The 16,961-nt window shown below is 38.0% G+C and overlaps 1 long non-coding RNA gene across 1 annotated transcript in view; it reads left to right on the plus strand.

The window, feature by feature from the left end:
* LOC139702050 (uncharacterized) overlaps window positions 1–16,480 on the plus strand; it is a 37,643-nt gene extending 21,163 nt beyond the window's left edge. The window contains exons 2-3 of the long non-coding RNA XR_011704615.1: window positions 13,721–13,843; window positions 14,586–16,480. This is a non-coding gene — a long non-coding RNA (uncharacterized lncRNA). The remainder of the gene's footprint in view (window positions 1–13,720; window positions 13,844–14,585) is intronic.
* Window positions 16,481–16,961: the final 481 nt, after the last annotated feature.

Genomic DNA, 16,961 nt, shown 5'->3' on the forward strand with positions numbered 1-16,961 from the left:
TTTAGTTCTCGGCAGATACAACATCTTTATTTTAATTTTATGTGGTGCTGAGGATCGAACCCAGTGCCCCATGCATGCTAGGCAAGTGGGCTACCGCTTGAGCCACATCCCCAGCCCATCCCCAGCTCTTTTTGATTTTTAATTTTGAAACTGGGTCTCACTAGGTTGCTTAGGGCCTCACTAAGTTACTGAGGCTGGCTTTGAACTTACAATCCTCCTGACACAGCCTCCTGAGCCACTGGGATTACAGGTGTGCACCACTGCACCTCACTTAATTTACTTTTTGATTGTGGCAAAATATACATAATATAAAATTAACTATCTTTACCATTTTTAAGTGCACAGTTCAATAGTGTAATTATATTTACATTGTTGTGCAACCATTACAACTGTCTACCTCCAGAATTATTTCATCTTCCCCAACTTAAACTCTGCAAAAATTAAACAGCAATATCCCAATTCCTCCCTCTTCCCCTGACAACCAGCATTCTACTTTCTCTCTCTCTCTCTCTCTCTCTCTGAATTTGGATACTTTATACAAGTGTGATCACACAGTATTTGTCCTATTGTGAACGGCTAATTTCACTTAGCATATTGCCCCCCCACCCCCAGGTCCATGCATGGTTTGGCATGTGTCAGAATTTCCTTCCTTTATAAGGCTGAATAATATTCCTTTGTATGGACAGACCATATTTTGTTTAAGTGGTTGATTTATTTTGATTTGTGTCATTTATGATGTAAGTTAGGGGTCCAATTTTATTCTTTTGCATGTGGAAATCCAGTTGTCTCAGCATAATTTGTGCCCATTCATTCTTAGCACAGATAAGTAACTTAATTTAAATTACTTTATTATTTCAACCTCTTAAGTGTCAAGGGAAAAAAAATCCAAAGCTGTTTCAAAAGATACAGAGCATTATTAGGACACTTTGTATTGTAGGTAACAACATGTACTCGGGACAAGTATAAAAAACATCATGTGATGTTATATTGTTGTTTCTCCCTGTACTTTTCTTTTTATAATTGAAAAGGAGACTGTCACTGCATATACTACTTCAAAGATATTGTGAACCAATACAAACCATAACGTAGAAGAATTTTATTATTCTTATTTCCAACATTTAAGTATAATAATCTTCATAAAGTGTGCAAATGGACATAAAAATTGGAAGAAAAAGAATCATGAAAATCACTAGTTTCCTCTTTAGGGGGAATGTCAGTCACCAAGAATTGATATATACTTTACTACCAATAGGTGGCGCTAGACATTTAGTCAGGATTACATTCATTTTTACATTGTCTATAATATACAAAATAACAAAAATCTCTTAACTGAAAAAATAAGATAACCTCTGCAAAGATACAGAATGACTGAGTGAAAATGGTCTCTTTTCCTCATCTTAATTTAGTCATATACAAATTATCAACAAATGAAGGTGGATAAACTCACACCAACAGGGACCTGTTTACAGATTTGAGATATCCCAACCTCCAAAACCAAAAGGGCTTCTTACCGATGTTCAGGGGGCCCTTGAGGTCAAGGACACAATCAGACTCTCTTGGATCCACCAAGAAGTATCTGGAAAAACTAGAAGATTTTTTTTAAAAATTATTTTAATTCTTGAGATAAAACGAATGAAATCATAATAGAGAAAGATCTTTTCTACTGTCTCCAGATGGATTGTTACATAACCAAGTGTAAATTAATGATTGATAACAGGACTGAATGAAATTTTTTTTCTATGTATTTTATGTGTTGTTATAACAGTTGCCAATCTTATTTCCTGGTAGATTAAATATATAACATATAAATGCCTATGTCTACGTAAACATAGTCACATACATACATTATTGATTGTTGTTATATTAATATTGAAAAACTGGAATAATTTAAAACTAGTCCTCTATAATAGAAACCTACACATGAGAACAATATCACATATTGGACATAGTGCTTTGAATCTAATTTTTATTTATGGTGTCTTTTACCATGGAGGGATTGATTATTGGTAACATATTACAAAACTACCACTTATCTTCCAAAGAATATTAGAAGCTCTCAACCCTCAGTGATACTGGGAAGACAACTGAGCACCTGCCCTGTGACTAAGTTTTCTATAGGAATTTTATTAAAGATTGTTTAATTTTGTTTTCCTTTGGTTGGTTTTTGTTGCTGGTGGTGGTTTGGGGGGAGGGAGAGAGTTTTATTTTGTGATGCTGAGGATCAAACCCAGGACCTTGTGCTTGCTAGGCAAGTGCTCTGCCACTCAGCTACATCCCCAGCCCCTTTGCTGTCCATCTTCTTAAAGTTTTCATTCAATTAAAAAGATGAACTGGTTTGGGCTGTTAACACCTGCAAAAGAACATGTACTCCCCAACCCTTTGCTAGAATGTGTTCAACTCTTTATAACTTTGGATAAACTTAAGGTGATCTAGGAATTGTCTCAGAGTCTTGAACCAAATGTTGACCCTGAAGAGTCTCTGAAACTTCACCTCAGTCCTAGATTCACTTTTGTGGATGTGAACGACAACACTAAAACTTTTCCAGGTTTTTCTGAAACAGAGAACTTTACTCAAGTTAAAAAAAAAAAAAAAGCAAACCAATAACAGAACAATAACAAAAACAGGAGTTTTTGCTTTGTTTTGTTTTTTTCCTTTTTGGTCTTTCCTGAAGTGCAATTTGCTACCAAACTAGATCACCTTTGGAATAACGTCAGCCCTAGCCTCCTACAAGAGATAGGAGCAATATGTTTATTCTTACTAAATGGAATATATGTGGATTGGATAAACAAAATATTTTTTCATAGATCCAAGAATGCAATAAATGAAGTTTATTTATGAATTTCCCCAGGCATTTCAAATGAACTCAGTTCCAATTAAATTACATTTATTGATTTATTGAAAATGTTTATTGGATCATTTTAATTCACTTCCAGTCATTTTTAGCAATTTAAGTTTAGTATTTTATTTAGCCATTATAAGAAACTACTGCCCACCCGTCTTCACAAGACTCCATTGGTTGGCAAGTACACTTAACATTTTTTATCACACCCCAAAGAACCCCTTGTAGGAAGGGAAGCTAAGTAAGTTCATTCATATGCTTATAGAGCTTTGGGAAGATACTGTGTTCTGGGATTAGCTTGAGACTTCAATTCTCCTTTTGGATTTCACATGTAAAAACAGAATTCTCAAGTATTTTTCAGAGTAGTTTGCATATCCCAAATATGCAAACCTCAAACATTGTTAGAATCTACACAATTGTTAGGATTTTCTACACAATTTTAAAGTTTGTGGGTTTTTAGTTGGTTAAAAAAATTAACATAGATATATTCAAATGCAGATAACCACCTCCTAGCCTGCAGTTTGAGTCTCCTGCTTGACTTTGTGTTTGCATACAATGGCTCTTTAACAGCTGGGAGTCAGTGAAAAAGAAATTGGGGGAGGGAAAGAGATTTAATAATGCTATTTTGCTGTGGAAATCACACTCCTGTTGATTTGTTTTGTTTTGTTTGCAGTGTTGGGGATCAAACTCAGGGCCTCACTAGTGCTGGGCAAGGGTTCTATGGCTAAGTTACATCCCAGCCCTCAAAACAATTTTTTGTTGGTGAAAGTTATATTTAAGACATTTGATATTGAAGGATTACATGGGCCCTTTGCCCCTCTCCATAAACAAGTTACAGGATCTTAATATTTCTTCAAAGACTTGACTTATGTCATTTATTAATTGATAACCCAGAGGGGCCTGAGATAGTACCCTGTAAGCAAACATATTAAAACTTTGGCACAAAACATGAATATTCACTCTTATTAGATAAATGAAATTATTAAGAGCCCTCAACATCAGGCTTTCTTCTGCCTAATAAGTTGCAAAAATCACTTTGGTTTTCAGTGTTGGATTTGTTGTTGGTTTGTATATTTTAGAATCATGATTTTCATGTTGGATTTGCTATTGCTGTTGTTACTAGTTTGTTGGTTTTAGAATTTCAGATGAAGGATTGATGACCTGCAAAACAAAAAAGGATTTGTCTAGCCCTCATGGTGCTCACAACAGAACACTGGGCATCCATTGCAGAATGAGCTGGCCATCTTTTGGGTGCTCTTTGGAGTACAGAGGGGGAAGGCTTCTCAGAGGATAGAAGACCAGACAGTATGAACTTTTTAATTCTCTTGCTTAATGTTTATGCACTTGGGCAGGAATGGCCCCAATACTTGCAAGTTTTCCTGAGAGAAACTATGTAGCCCCTACCTACTGCCAATCACTGGGAACTATTGATATTTATCAAAAAGAACATCAAATGATGGATGACCGTATAAATGGCAGGTCAATAGACACATGGCAAATGGGTGAAGCCTTCAAACCCATTACGGTGAGGAGGAGTATGGGATTGTGAGTCATATTACATTGAATTTTATAGAAGTAACATACAGACTTAAGTAATTGCAGATCAGCCCAGGCCAGGTTTTTGCTTGTAGTTTATAGAGGTACCTGGACCTCAGAATTATGGATAAGGAATGATGGACAGGTTCTACCATGTGTCAGTCACATGATTTTTGAGGAAGTTACTTCTCAATGCCTCAGGATGTAGTCACTTATAAATTGAGAAATGATGTATCTTGAGGTCAAAATCAGTTGCTGTCAAATACAATGTCCCAAATTTTTAATTATCCCAAATATGCATTCTTTCAGCCTAGCTACAGCAATCAAAACTGGCTAATTTATGCAAGAAGGGAATTGATTGGGGTAATGTGGGGCAAGTTGAATTAGGAGGAAAAAGTGGAATCCAGAAAAGAGAAAGTGGGGTTAATATGGAGAATTTGCTTCCATTTTTCCATTGTACGTTGTGGCAGTAAACATTGGGAGCATGGTGGAGCCCTGTTGGCAAATCTAACTCAGATGTGAGCCACTAGCCCCAGGGGAAGGGGGCTGCCGCTATTTGACTGTTCTTGGGAACAGGGCGGTTTCCATCCCCTCTACTCAGACAACTGTGTCCTACAAGAACCCATTCACTTCCTGTGCTTTCCATTCTTAATAAGTAATACATCATAAACTCATGGGGGAAAGAAGCCAGAGAGGAATAAATATCATTTTTGCAGCATAATGGAGACCTAATATTTAAAAGTCTGGTTTCACATCTTGGCCCTGCCACTTACGTACAACAAAACACTTCTAACCTTCCAACTTTAAAGCAGATGAGGTGCTGGCATCCTGGGGTCACTGTGAGATTCGGTGTGATGGTGGATACCAAGCACTTGGACTGCAGTAAGCCCCGTAGCCTCACCAGTACTGGTATTAAGGTGTGCACCTCTGCACCTGGGCTGATCCAGACATTCATCTATTCCTTGGCAGATTTCAAACCAAATATCTAACTAAACATGGTGAATCTTCAAGTCCTTCTGTCGTATCTCTAACTACCCTTTGGAGGGAACACAGTTCACGGAGGTAAATACAACATCCTGAAGAATGACTAACTCCACGTGGAAGCCACTCCCAAGGAGTAGGTTCACCACAGGTGCTAGGTAGAGTGCACAGAGTGGCTGGCCCAGGGCACATTCTCCCTTTCCTCTCATCTTCTCCCTTCCTTCTTTCATTCAGACCATCCTCAAGGACTGGGCAGGCTCAGCCATGCTGGGAATGCTGGGGGCTTAGAGATAAAATTCAAATACTTTTTTTTTTTTGGTCTGTTTTTAAATTTTTATTTATTTATTTATTTATTACTTGGCTCTACTGGGGTTGAGCCCAGAGGTGCTCTCCCACTGATCTGCACCCCCATCCCTTTTTTATTTTTTATTTTGAGTCAGGGACTTGCTAAGTTGTGCAGGCTGGTCTTGAACTTGGGATCCTCCTGCCCCAAGCCTCCTTCGCAGCTGAGATTTACAGGCATGCACCACCAAACCCGGCTTCAAATATTTTTGAGATGTTTCCAGCGGAATCCCTCTCTTTAAGTATCAGTTATTTCATTACAATAACCCAGAAAATGAGACATACATTTAAATATCTGCTCCTATTATCTAAAAATTTAAAAATACTACACCATAAGACAGAAAAGGGCATGTTCCGAAAACACTCAAATCATGTCTGGTGTATTTGAGCTGATAAGGATAACCGATAGGGAAGCTCATTCCCACTGTCCCCTGCAGGCTTATTTCTGAAAAGACAATGCAAGTCAGGAGTTGGAGATGATCAAACTAGATAAATTTGGGGATAAAGGAGTCTGGAAAGAGAAAGGAAGAAAATATGGCCACAAAATGGCAGAGTGATTCTCAGAGAGAACAAATCCTTTCCTTTCTGCATGTCCCCAGTGCCTGCCTGGACTTAGCAGATGCACAGACAGTCTGGGACTGTGTCTGGGTGCCCAGCTCTGCAGTGGGGAGAGCAGAGACAGGGAGGGGGATGCTAGCCATCACCCCAGAGGGATGGCAGGAAAGTAACAATGCAGAATATGCCACCTGAGCCATGTCTGAATTTAAAGCACAGAATCCAGATCCAAAGTGGAAGACTATCCCCCAGCAAGGAGCTGCTCTACAATGAAAGAACGCTGGCAACCCCATCATGTGTGTGTTCTTTTGGGGGTTAAGGTTTTAACCCCCCCGGGAAACCTAGCCGAGGAGTCTGAGCATCTTAACTTCCCCCCCACAAGAATGCTTTCTCCACTATTATGCTATTTACTTTCTCTCAAATAAACCATCAGAGAGGATCACCAACCTCACCCAGCAAAATTACACTATTCAGTTTCCTGGCTGATAAGGTATCAGCTAAGAGAGACTTTTCTGAACAAAGTAAAATTAGGGGCCATCTAAGTGGCCAGGAGGCGTAAGCTGTGGCACTTTGGCTCAGATGGTGACAACAGCAAAGACTAAGAGATGACAAGCCTCTGCACCCATAGGAGTGTGGTAGGTCCCCAAAGCAAGGAATGGGAGGACAGTGAATGGAGGTGGGCAGTCTGCCATTCCTTGGGAAAGGGACACTCCTCAGAGGTGAGAGGCTGCTCTTCGTCCCACAATAGAGAGGTTCCTGTTGGGTGGAAAGGGTCAAAGCTAGACCTACACTCTGCCCTCTCTTAGGATGAGAGTACCTGAGAAGGGAATAGGGAAATCTGGAGAGCCTATTGGGAGAGGAAGGGTGCTGAGAAGAGTCCACTATCATGACAAGGAGGTAGAGTCCAGTACTGAGCACCAGTTATTTGCTGTCTCTGCTGATCTGTTCTAAAGGCAGGCCAGATAGAAATAGTCCTATTCAAGATCATTGATCACCCAAAATAAATCAGAAGTATGGAAGTATGGCCTGCCTCTTGCAGAAGCATGTCCCAAACATCTCATAAAAGATTACAAAGAGCACCACCTTTTCTTCCAACTATTCTATTACCTTTTACTCTAGTATATGACCTTTGATTTGACCTGTACACACTGTAAGCACGTTGATGCCTTGTCCGTTAGAGTTTTAGTCTCCACAATTCACATATGAGTGGACTCACTTTGACTCAATATCCAAAGAGAAGAGACCAGTTCCGTTGTTTTCTCAGAACTGCTGGTCATGGCCTCTGAAATTAGGCTTTGAGGTGCATTCCGTTTTTTATACTTATTATTACTAATGTGAGACTTTTTATATTTATTATTACTAATGTGAGACTTTTTATATTTATTATTACTAATGTGAGACTTTTTATATTTATTATCACTAATGTGAGACTTTGGCTATATTTATGAAAGGAAAGCCAAACTGATTGTCATTGAACTATGCAACAAAAATAATTCCTGATGTGAAAAGGGGGCGTTTATTGGATCCTGATCTAGCTCAAAAGGGATAGTCAACTTAGAGCATGGGAAAAATGCTTAAATTTCCCAAATTGGTTTGCTACAAAAAACATTTTTAGTTTTAACAATACACCAAATATCCTTTCCTGTTTTGGAAAGATCTTCTTTAATAACTTTGAGAATGAAAAATGATAGAACCTACAACTTAAATTAAGAATTTGTGGGCTGGGGATGTGGCTCAAGCGGTAGCGCGCTCGCCTGGCATGCATGCAGCCCGGGTTCGATCCTCAGCACCACATACAAAACGAAGATGTTGTATCCGCCGATAACTAAAAAATAAATATTAAAAAAAAAAAAGAATTTGTGATAATTAAGCTTCATTTAGAGATAATCCACAGACATTTTTTTATATGAATAAGTAGTTAAGTACATAAAATATACAGTTCTTATTAATATAAATAAGGCTTTTAATAATTTACTTTTCTGATGAATAGAGGATTTCTGTCTGTTTGTCTGTTGGGAGGGGGTACTAGGGATTGAATCCAGGAGCACTTTACCACTGAGCTACATCCCCATCCATTTTTAAAATTTTTTATTTTGAGACAGGGTCTTGCTAATTGCTAAGGCTGGTCTCAAACTTGCAATCATCCTGCTTCAACCTCCCAGGTAACTGAAATTACAGGCATGTACCACTGTGGATTTTTTCTTTCAAGATGATTGGCTAATAGACATAAATAAATTGGCTGACCACCAAGATGATTATGTTCAATACAAAAAAAAATCTAAATATCATGCTTTGTGTTATGTGCTTAAAGGTAGCTAAGTATATTTAAGCTTAAAATTCTTGGTACATTATTTTACCAAAAATTTAGTAAGAAATTAAGAAAAAAGGGTGACCATGTGCTATACCTGTTTCCTACTAAAAACAATTCTTAGATATTGATGGAGACCAAAATTTTGAATCAAAATGTTTGATCTGGTTTCCATGGAGACACTGACAATGTGTATCCTACAACACACACTGCTTGGAACTCAGGAGTGGAAGTGTGATGAACTGTGTGGACATTCTCTGGTGGACAATTCCCTGGCAAGGTGGCCCAGAGCATCTTCTGGAAAGCTGGTCCTAATGAGGAGATAAGCCTTTTCAGGCAAACATGTCTTTATCCAGCACTGGAATGCCTCCAAAGAAAACAAGAAAGGCTCTGACATCAGAAAACACCTGTTGACTTTGGAGCACCCATATCGATAACAGCAAAACACGTGGCAGATGTGCTGGTGCGGAGCCTCCTCTGCAGGAGCAAAAGGAATGTTAACTATGAAAAAAATCAAAAGGAAATGGAGACAGGAACTTCCAAATTCTTCTACCCATTTGTCTACATGCCATTAAAAAATTTGTCCTCAAAAACAATTTTCGGATGACAGTCTCAGCTTTCCAATCCCTTAAACAAAATGTAATTTTAGATATTTAAAAAGATCAGTAGTTATAAGACCTCCAAACCCATCCAAGACACTTTCCTTGAACTCTTTGTGTTCAATGACATGCTAGATGTCTAAAATTTAATATTTCAACAACGGAACTAATATACCCTCAAAATCTACAGAGCTAATAAATAAATTTAGCAGGTTGTAGGATATAAGATGAGCTTTTGATTGTTTTTTTTTTCCTTCTTTTTTTTGTACTGAGAGTTGATCCCAGGGTCTTACACATGTATAGCAAGTGCTCTAAATTTTATTTTGAGACAAGGCCTCACTAAATTGCCAAGGCTGACTTCAAATTCATGATTCTCCTACCTTAGCCTCCTGAGTAGCTGAGATTACAGGCATGTGCCACCATGCCCCTCATGAGATCAGTTTTTTTAAGAATCAATTGTATGTCTACACAATAACAATGAATAATCCTGAAAGGAAATTATCTATTTACAATATCCTATCCATAACAATAAGAAATTTGAGTCAATTTAACAAAAGAAGTGCAAGTACAGTGAAAACATTATTGAATGAAATTAATTAAGTAATGGGAAGAAATTAAGAAAAAAGGGTAACCATGTGCTATACCTGTTTCCTACTAAAAACAATTCTACTAAAACTCATATTCATGAATCAAAAGACCATATTGTTAAGAATGGCAATATCCCCAAAACGGATTCAACACAACCCCTCTCAAAATCTTAGCTCACTTACTGGTACAAGCTGATCCTAAAATTCATGGGAAATCCACAGGATCCAGATTAGCCAAAACAATCTTTAAAAAAAAATTAACAAAGTTGGAGGACTCACACATCTGAATTTCAAAACTTACTAGAAAGCTTTAGTAATCAAGAGCATATAGTACTGGCACTAGTATAGACATACAGTTAAATGGAGTAAAATAGAGAATCCAAAATCAATTGATTTGGGGCAACAGTGCCAGGACAATTCAATGGGGGAAATAAGAATTATTTCCAACAAAATGATACCAAATATACACATACCAAAGAATGGAGTTATACTCTTCTTCACATTATATATAGAAATTAGTCCAGAATAAATTAGAAACCTAAAAACAAGATTTAAATCTGCAACACTTCTGGAAAAAAACATAGGATTAGATATTCATGATCTTTGATTTGGCAGTAATTTCCTAGAAGTGATACCAAAAGCACAAGCAACAGAAGAAAAATAGAAATATTGAATTTCATTGAGATTTTCTTTGAGAATTTTATGCTGTGAAGGACACAAAAAAGAAAATAAAAAGATAATTCACAAAGTCGGAAGGTATTTGCAAATTATATATCTGATAAGGGTCCAGTATTCAGAATTTATAAAGAATTTTTACAGCTCAATATCAAAAATAATTCCATTTGAAAATAGGCCCATATATAAATTTGTTTGCTTTGCTTGAGAATGCATTTACTTAACAATAAAAGCAATCCAGGTATTAAAAGACACTTTTACTTGAAGATAAAAGCAATCTAAAAATTAGATAGAAGCCATCTATCCTATGACTTTAAAGTTTCTTTGGCTATTTCACACAGTGAGTAATTCAAATATTGATAAATGAGAGTTAGCAGCACATTACTGTGATAATTTTATATTTTTCAGAAAAAAATAGAGCAAATTTCTGTTATTTATTTTCCCCTTTTGTATTATCATGACTGCCTTTTGGTATTTTATTGTTACTGAAGTTCTATTTTTAGAATAAAATTTTGTTCTCTAAAAAAATCATAGAATCTGAATAGTCATGTTTTGTTTCTTTTTTTTTTTTTTGCTACACATGACATTACAATGATCTTGGCAATTCATGCATTTGAATGAGACATGGTTTTTAAAGAAGATACACAAATAGCACAAAATTCATGAGAGTATGCTGAGCATCATTAGTCTAGGGAAATGCAAATCAAAACCACAATGAGATAACCAGTTGACATTTGCTAGAATGGCTGTCACCAAAACAAAAGAACATAACAAGTGTTGATTCGGGTTTTTGAACCTTTGTAAATTGTTAATAGGAATGTAGGGAGATGCAGCCAATTTGGAAAATGATCTGTCAGTTTCTCTGAAAGTTAAAAATGGAGAACTGGGGATATAGTTCATTGATAAAACATTTGCCTATCATATACAAGGCCCTGGGTTCAATCCTCAGGGGAACCAAAATTAAACATAGAGATATTATATAACCTAGAAAATCTACACCTAGGCTTTTGTCCAAGAGAATTGAAAATACATGTCTACAAAGAATCTTGTACATAAAATGTTCATAAAAGTATTATTCATAATAATCAAAGGATGGAAACAACCAAGTGTTCATCAACTAATGAATGAATGAATGAATGAATTGTGGTATATCTATACAATGTAAATAATTTTAGCCACAAAAATACACAAAGTACAAATATAGAGATAATACTTAGAGTCATACTAAGTGAAGGAATTTGGACACAAATAGACACATATTGTATGATTCTATTTACATGAAATGTCCAGGAGAAGAAAATATATGCAGACATAAAATAGATCAGTTATAGTCAGAGGCTGCGGAAGATGGTGCCATGGGAAGTGCTTGCTAATATGGGCTTGGATTTCTTTGAGAAATGTTCTGGAATTATATAATGGTTATGGTTATCTTGTGAATATATTACAAGTCACTTGAATTGTATATTTTAAAAGGGTGAATATTATTGTATAAAAACCACACTTCAACTTTAACTTAGAAAAAAAAAGCAAAATTTTCCCTAACTCCAAAATTCTTTCTTCTGTATGTTTCCTGCCTCCATAAACCTTAAGTCATCTGGATTTCTCTCTTCTTTTTACCCCACATTGTCTCAATATCTGATGCTTATTATCTTGAATATCTCAAATTTATTGCCTCCTCTCCATCCTCACACTCACAGTATGTTGGTCATTCATCATGCCAGAATTTCTTGCCTACATGACTTAAACAGTCTTCATGTTTCCTAACCTGTCTTTGCCTCAGACCTTTGTGATTTACCCAAAGGAAGTGATCTTTCTAAATATGTCAATCACGTTTTCTATTAAACTGAGAAAATCACTTCTCTTTTCTCTTTCTTTGAGGCTTTAATCATTGCTTCAGACATGTGTGTGAATACATGTGGTTCTGGAGATGCATCCATGAACAGTCCCACTATAGGGGCTCCCAGAGAGAGTGCCCAGAAAGCAAATAAGCAATTAGGAAGGAATATGATAAGTGTTACCACAGAGCTGTGAGCAGAGAGCCTGGAGCAGTCAGGGGAAGCATATTGGAAGGTAGCAAAATTTTAGCTGGTTCTTGAAGAATGAACAGGAAGTACTTAGTGCAAAAGTCTCAAGGGAAAAAGAAAAAGACAGGGAGAAGCCTAATCCTTAAGGATCTTACATGGCCATAAATAGAAATCAAGTCTCTTTTGTTCTCAAGTTAAAAAAAAAAATCAACTCAAATTGATTTAAACAAAAAAAGGGTCTGAATAACTAAAATAAACTAGAGGTGAAGTGGTTTGAGCAAGCGCAGTCCCACAGACTGACATGTCAGAGCCTGTGTGACACAGCTCTGTCGGGCTATCTCCAGTAAGGCCTGGTGTCCACCATGTCCAGATGGCGACCAGCAGTCAGGCTTGGAGTCCACTGGTTTGTAAACCCCACAGAAGCTGTTCCTCACCAGTGGTTCCTAAGACTGCTTTTTTTCCACTGGGCTGACAGAGACAAATGACCAAGCCTGAATCAATCATTGGGCCAAAGGTACAATATTTCCTCATCTCCAGTCTCTGGAGCTGGCCAAGTCAGAGAGGGTGGAGAAGGATGGCAGAGATCAAAGCAAAAGGAAAGAGGGTGCCAATTTCCCCGTAGAAAATCAGGCACTGTGCCCAGAGGTGGGAGAAATGGTTGATAGCCATGGTGAACTAGCAGCAGCCGTCTGTGGAGACATCCTAAGACTGCCAGGCTCCTTCACACAGCGACAAGTGAAGGATATGCAAGATATGAACCCTCATGGAGACCATGATTCAGGGGCCCTGAGGACAAGGACGCTGATCTGGAAGCTGTTATATTAATTTAGTAACATATTATCCTTGCTGAAATTAAGGTAATATCAGTATAAATCAAAAATACTTGATAAATTTGAATAAGTTCTTAGGTCTTAGGTTTATAATTAAAAGTGGATGCTATGTGGATGGAGGGGCTCTAGTGAGGTGGAAACTGAGAATGACCCTGGGTTTAAGGCTTGGGCAACCAAATGAATAGAAATTTGTTGTCCAGAGACCAGGGAGCAGGAGTAGCTGGAAACAGGGGGAGGAGAGCTAGGTGATTTTAATGTGCCTGTTGAACATCTGTTATCCAAAATGCTTGGGATAAGAAGTGTTTCAGATTTCAGACTTTGGAATACATGCATATCTATAATGAGATATCTTTGGGATGGGAACCAAGTCTAAACACAAAATTCATTTGTTTTATGTAAACCTTATATACATTGCCTGAAAATAACCTTATATCATATTTTTAGTGCACCTGCATTTTGACTGCCACCCATCCCATGAGGTCAGAGGTCGAACTTCCCATTTGCAGCCTCATGTTAGTGCTGATTGAATTTTGGATTTGGGATCATTTTGGATTTTTGAGTTTCAAGGTAAGAATACTCAATGTGTATTTGTGTGATATCCAAGTGCTGCTGGTTAGTAGGTAGCCAGGTTCTTAGTCTGAAGCTTAGGGAAGGACCCGGTTGTATGTCCTGCTCCTGGGCACACATTCCTTTCTGAAGGAAACCTACTAAGTGATGGAATGGGGAAAATCACGTATTTCTCACTCTCGAGGCTCATAAGTCACAAGGGACGAAGGCTGTGTGTACAAATGTCAGACCGCCTCTAAAACGTGGATGAACTCTAGACCCCCTCCTACCCAACTTTGGAGTCACCTCTGAAACCAGGACAGACCCTTCTCAGGGTGAAACACTGAAGTAGAGTCTTATAGAATAAGACAGAAGCAAAACACTTCAGGAAACTCTGAGAATAAATTAACTTGCTAAATCGTAACAGTATCTTGAAAAATCTTTCTTTTCCTTTTGAAATTGGTCTACCTATACAACTAAGTATAGGTAGCAGCAGATCCCCGTCATAGGAGGTAGGAACCAGCACCAGCCAGGTAGGACTGTGTCTCTACCAGGTGACCTACGGACAGTACTGGAGGCAGCTATATCTGACAGTCTGGGCTTCAGGAGTGCGATGTCCTTAACAATTCTACATGAAGAGCCAGAAAATATTCTAACAGGTTTCTGAGTCTTATTGGACAAAAGGGCTCATTTCATCAGAGACCCTGAAAAGCAAGTCGCCCCCAAAACTCACCCCTAAATTAAGCCTACTTTCTTCTTTCAGATTTTCACAGAAGATTAAAACTATCAGAGAGATTGTGAAAGCTGGTCCGTGGATGGCAGTAGGAATGATGTAGCAGGTCTTTGTCATGTGACTCTGCATGAAGCCCATTGGCCGAAAGGATCTGGGTGAATCAGAAGGCAAAGCACTTTAACACACTGCAGCCACGTGTAGCTTGATCTCTTCCCTGAGCTCCACAGTAATCTTTTTTTCTTTTCCTTCTACAAAAAAGTGTCAGTCTATGGCTTACGAGATATGTCTTAACATAACCTAGGAAGAAATTTTAAAAAACAACTCTTGTTTCAGGACTGAAAGCTATCCGGAAAACTGGAGAAACGCTGACTGTCACTGTAAGGAAATGAAAAACAGGAGGTGACATGTTTGTGTTGGGCAGATGGGAAGTGGCTTTCTGTATTTCCATAGGTAATTATGACATCATCAAGGAAATGTGAGAAAGCCATTAGCATTGCACAAATGCCTGCTGATCTTGTTTCTGAAGGTTGTTCAGTTGAACTCAACCACAGTTGTACGTATACTTTTTCAAAGTATGTGTGATGTTTTAGTTTTGTTAATTTGTTTTGAGTTAAAATATGTGATCCCTCTTAAATATTCCATTTCTAAATCACCTCTAAAATTAAGACTAAAGTAATGAATTCACATAATGCTGGCATTTCAGAAAATAGCTATACTATTGTTAATAGTGGAATTACGAGAAATAAGTCCTTCTGTAATAAGCAGTACCTATCGTCAATATTTATTTGAATAGCTAACTGACTATCTGGAGGATGTGTGTTTTCTTGCAAGCCTAGGATGCTAGAAAAATAAGGAAGCATTGTGCTTCCTTTCTCTGGCAAGAGCAGTGTATTTGCTCTCTGTAGGGACCTGTTGGTCACTGAGCAAATCACTGTTCTACGTATAACCTTGATGATTTACATGATTCTCTAAAAAGCACACACCCAGGGTTTTGTTCCAAATGCATAATATTAGCAAACAACCTGTCTAATAAACTTGAAATGTTGTCCCAGAAAATGCAGAGAAAGGGAAGATATATGGATAATTTAGGTAGCTTTTCTCCTTGAATTTGGAGTCCTTCTGTTTCAACTCTGCTTGAAAGTTAGAATCTTGTTCTTAGGTTCAATTAATGAATGCATGAATGGGAATGAGGTCATTCCTCCCCCTAGCTTTTTAGAGACATAGGTGAATTACTCTTGAGATAGTCTGTGTGGGTTAAATGAGCTTGCTCCTTTAGCCCTAAAACAAACAAAAAAAAAAAAAAAAAAACATAGGTTCTATTTCCATATGGATCTCTTAGGGTCACATTAAAAAATGCAATTTAATGGTACCTGCATAACCTGGCTGGATGGCATAGAGAACACTCCAAGAGAAAGAGATGATGAAAAGACCACATAACTTTACAGGTGAGTGACTTCACATGACACCTTTACGTGCCACCAAATTGTATACAGGGCTCTTTCTACAATAGCTAGCATGTATGTGCTTACCAAGTGCCAGGTCCAGTTATAAATGCTTTAGCTCATCAAGTCATCACAGAAAACCCGCAACAGAGGCTAGAGAGGTCAAGTCACTGGCCCCAAATCACACAGTAGTTGGCATAAGGTACATTTGGAGGAGGAAGCCAGGCAATATAAAGCCAAGTCCTTGCTCATAAAAATGCTAAATTTGGGATGGGCTTGTGACTCAATGGTAGAGCACTAGCCCAGCACTTGTGAGGCCCTGGGTTCAAACAAATAAATAAAGGTATTGTTTCCAACTACAACTAAAAAATAAATGTTTTAAAAATAATGCTAAACTCAGTTGCTTCTATGCCAGCCCACCTTACTCTTGTCCATCTACCTCCTTCTCTCTCTTTATTACTTGTACACATAGACAAATAATCGTTGAGTAGTTCATTCTATCGCGGGGAACCAGCACCAAGTCTTATAAACCATATTGATTCCTGCATCTGAACATGCATATCCCAGACTTTGGAGAATGTCAGTCATACAATCTTTGCATTGGACAGTGAGTCCTGAGACAAAGTGATGGGATGGGAGGTGTCAGAGGTGGCCAGAGCTGGAAGCCCAGGTTCCAACCTGGACTCTTCTCCAGGTGAGTTGGTGATCATAGGCAATTCAGGAGTTGACACATCTCTCTGTTCCCTTCAGACTCAAACATTCTATAATCCCATGGTACAAGGTTTGAGAGACTTGGACACGGTATTTTTAAAAAGCAGGTGGCAGATAAAGAAGAATGAGCACTACATTTGACAGCTAAGTTATGTTTCCGCCTGTTTCCTGACTACAAATCCATCTCCCCCCATGGATAATCATTGGGCCGAACTGGTGAAATCTTATTTGAGTGATAGAACTTGGGAAACTC

This window comes from Marmota flaviventris, chromosome 15, assembly GCF_047511675.1.
Source record: "Marmota flaviventris isolate mMarFla1 chromosome 15, mMarFla1.hap1, whole genome shotgun sequence".
NCBI classification, from domain to species: Eukaryota; Metazoa; Chordata; class Mammalia; order Rodentia; family Sciuridae; genus Marmota; species Marmota flaviventris.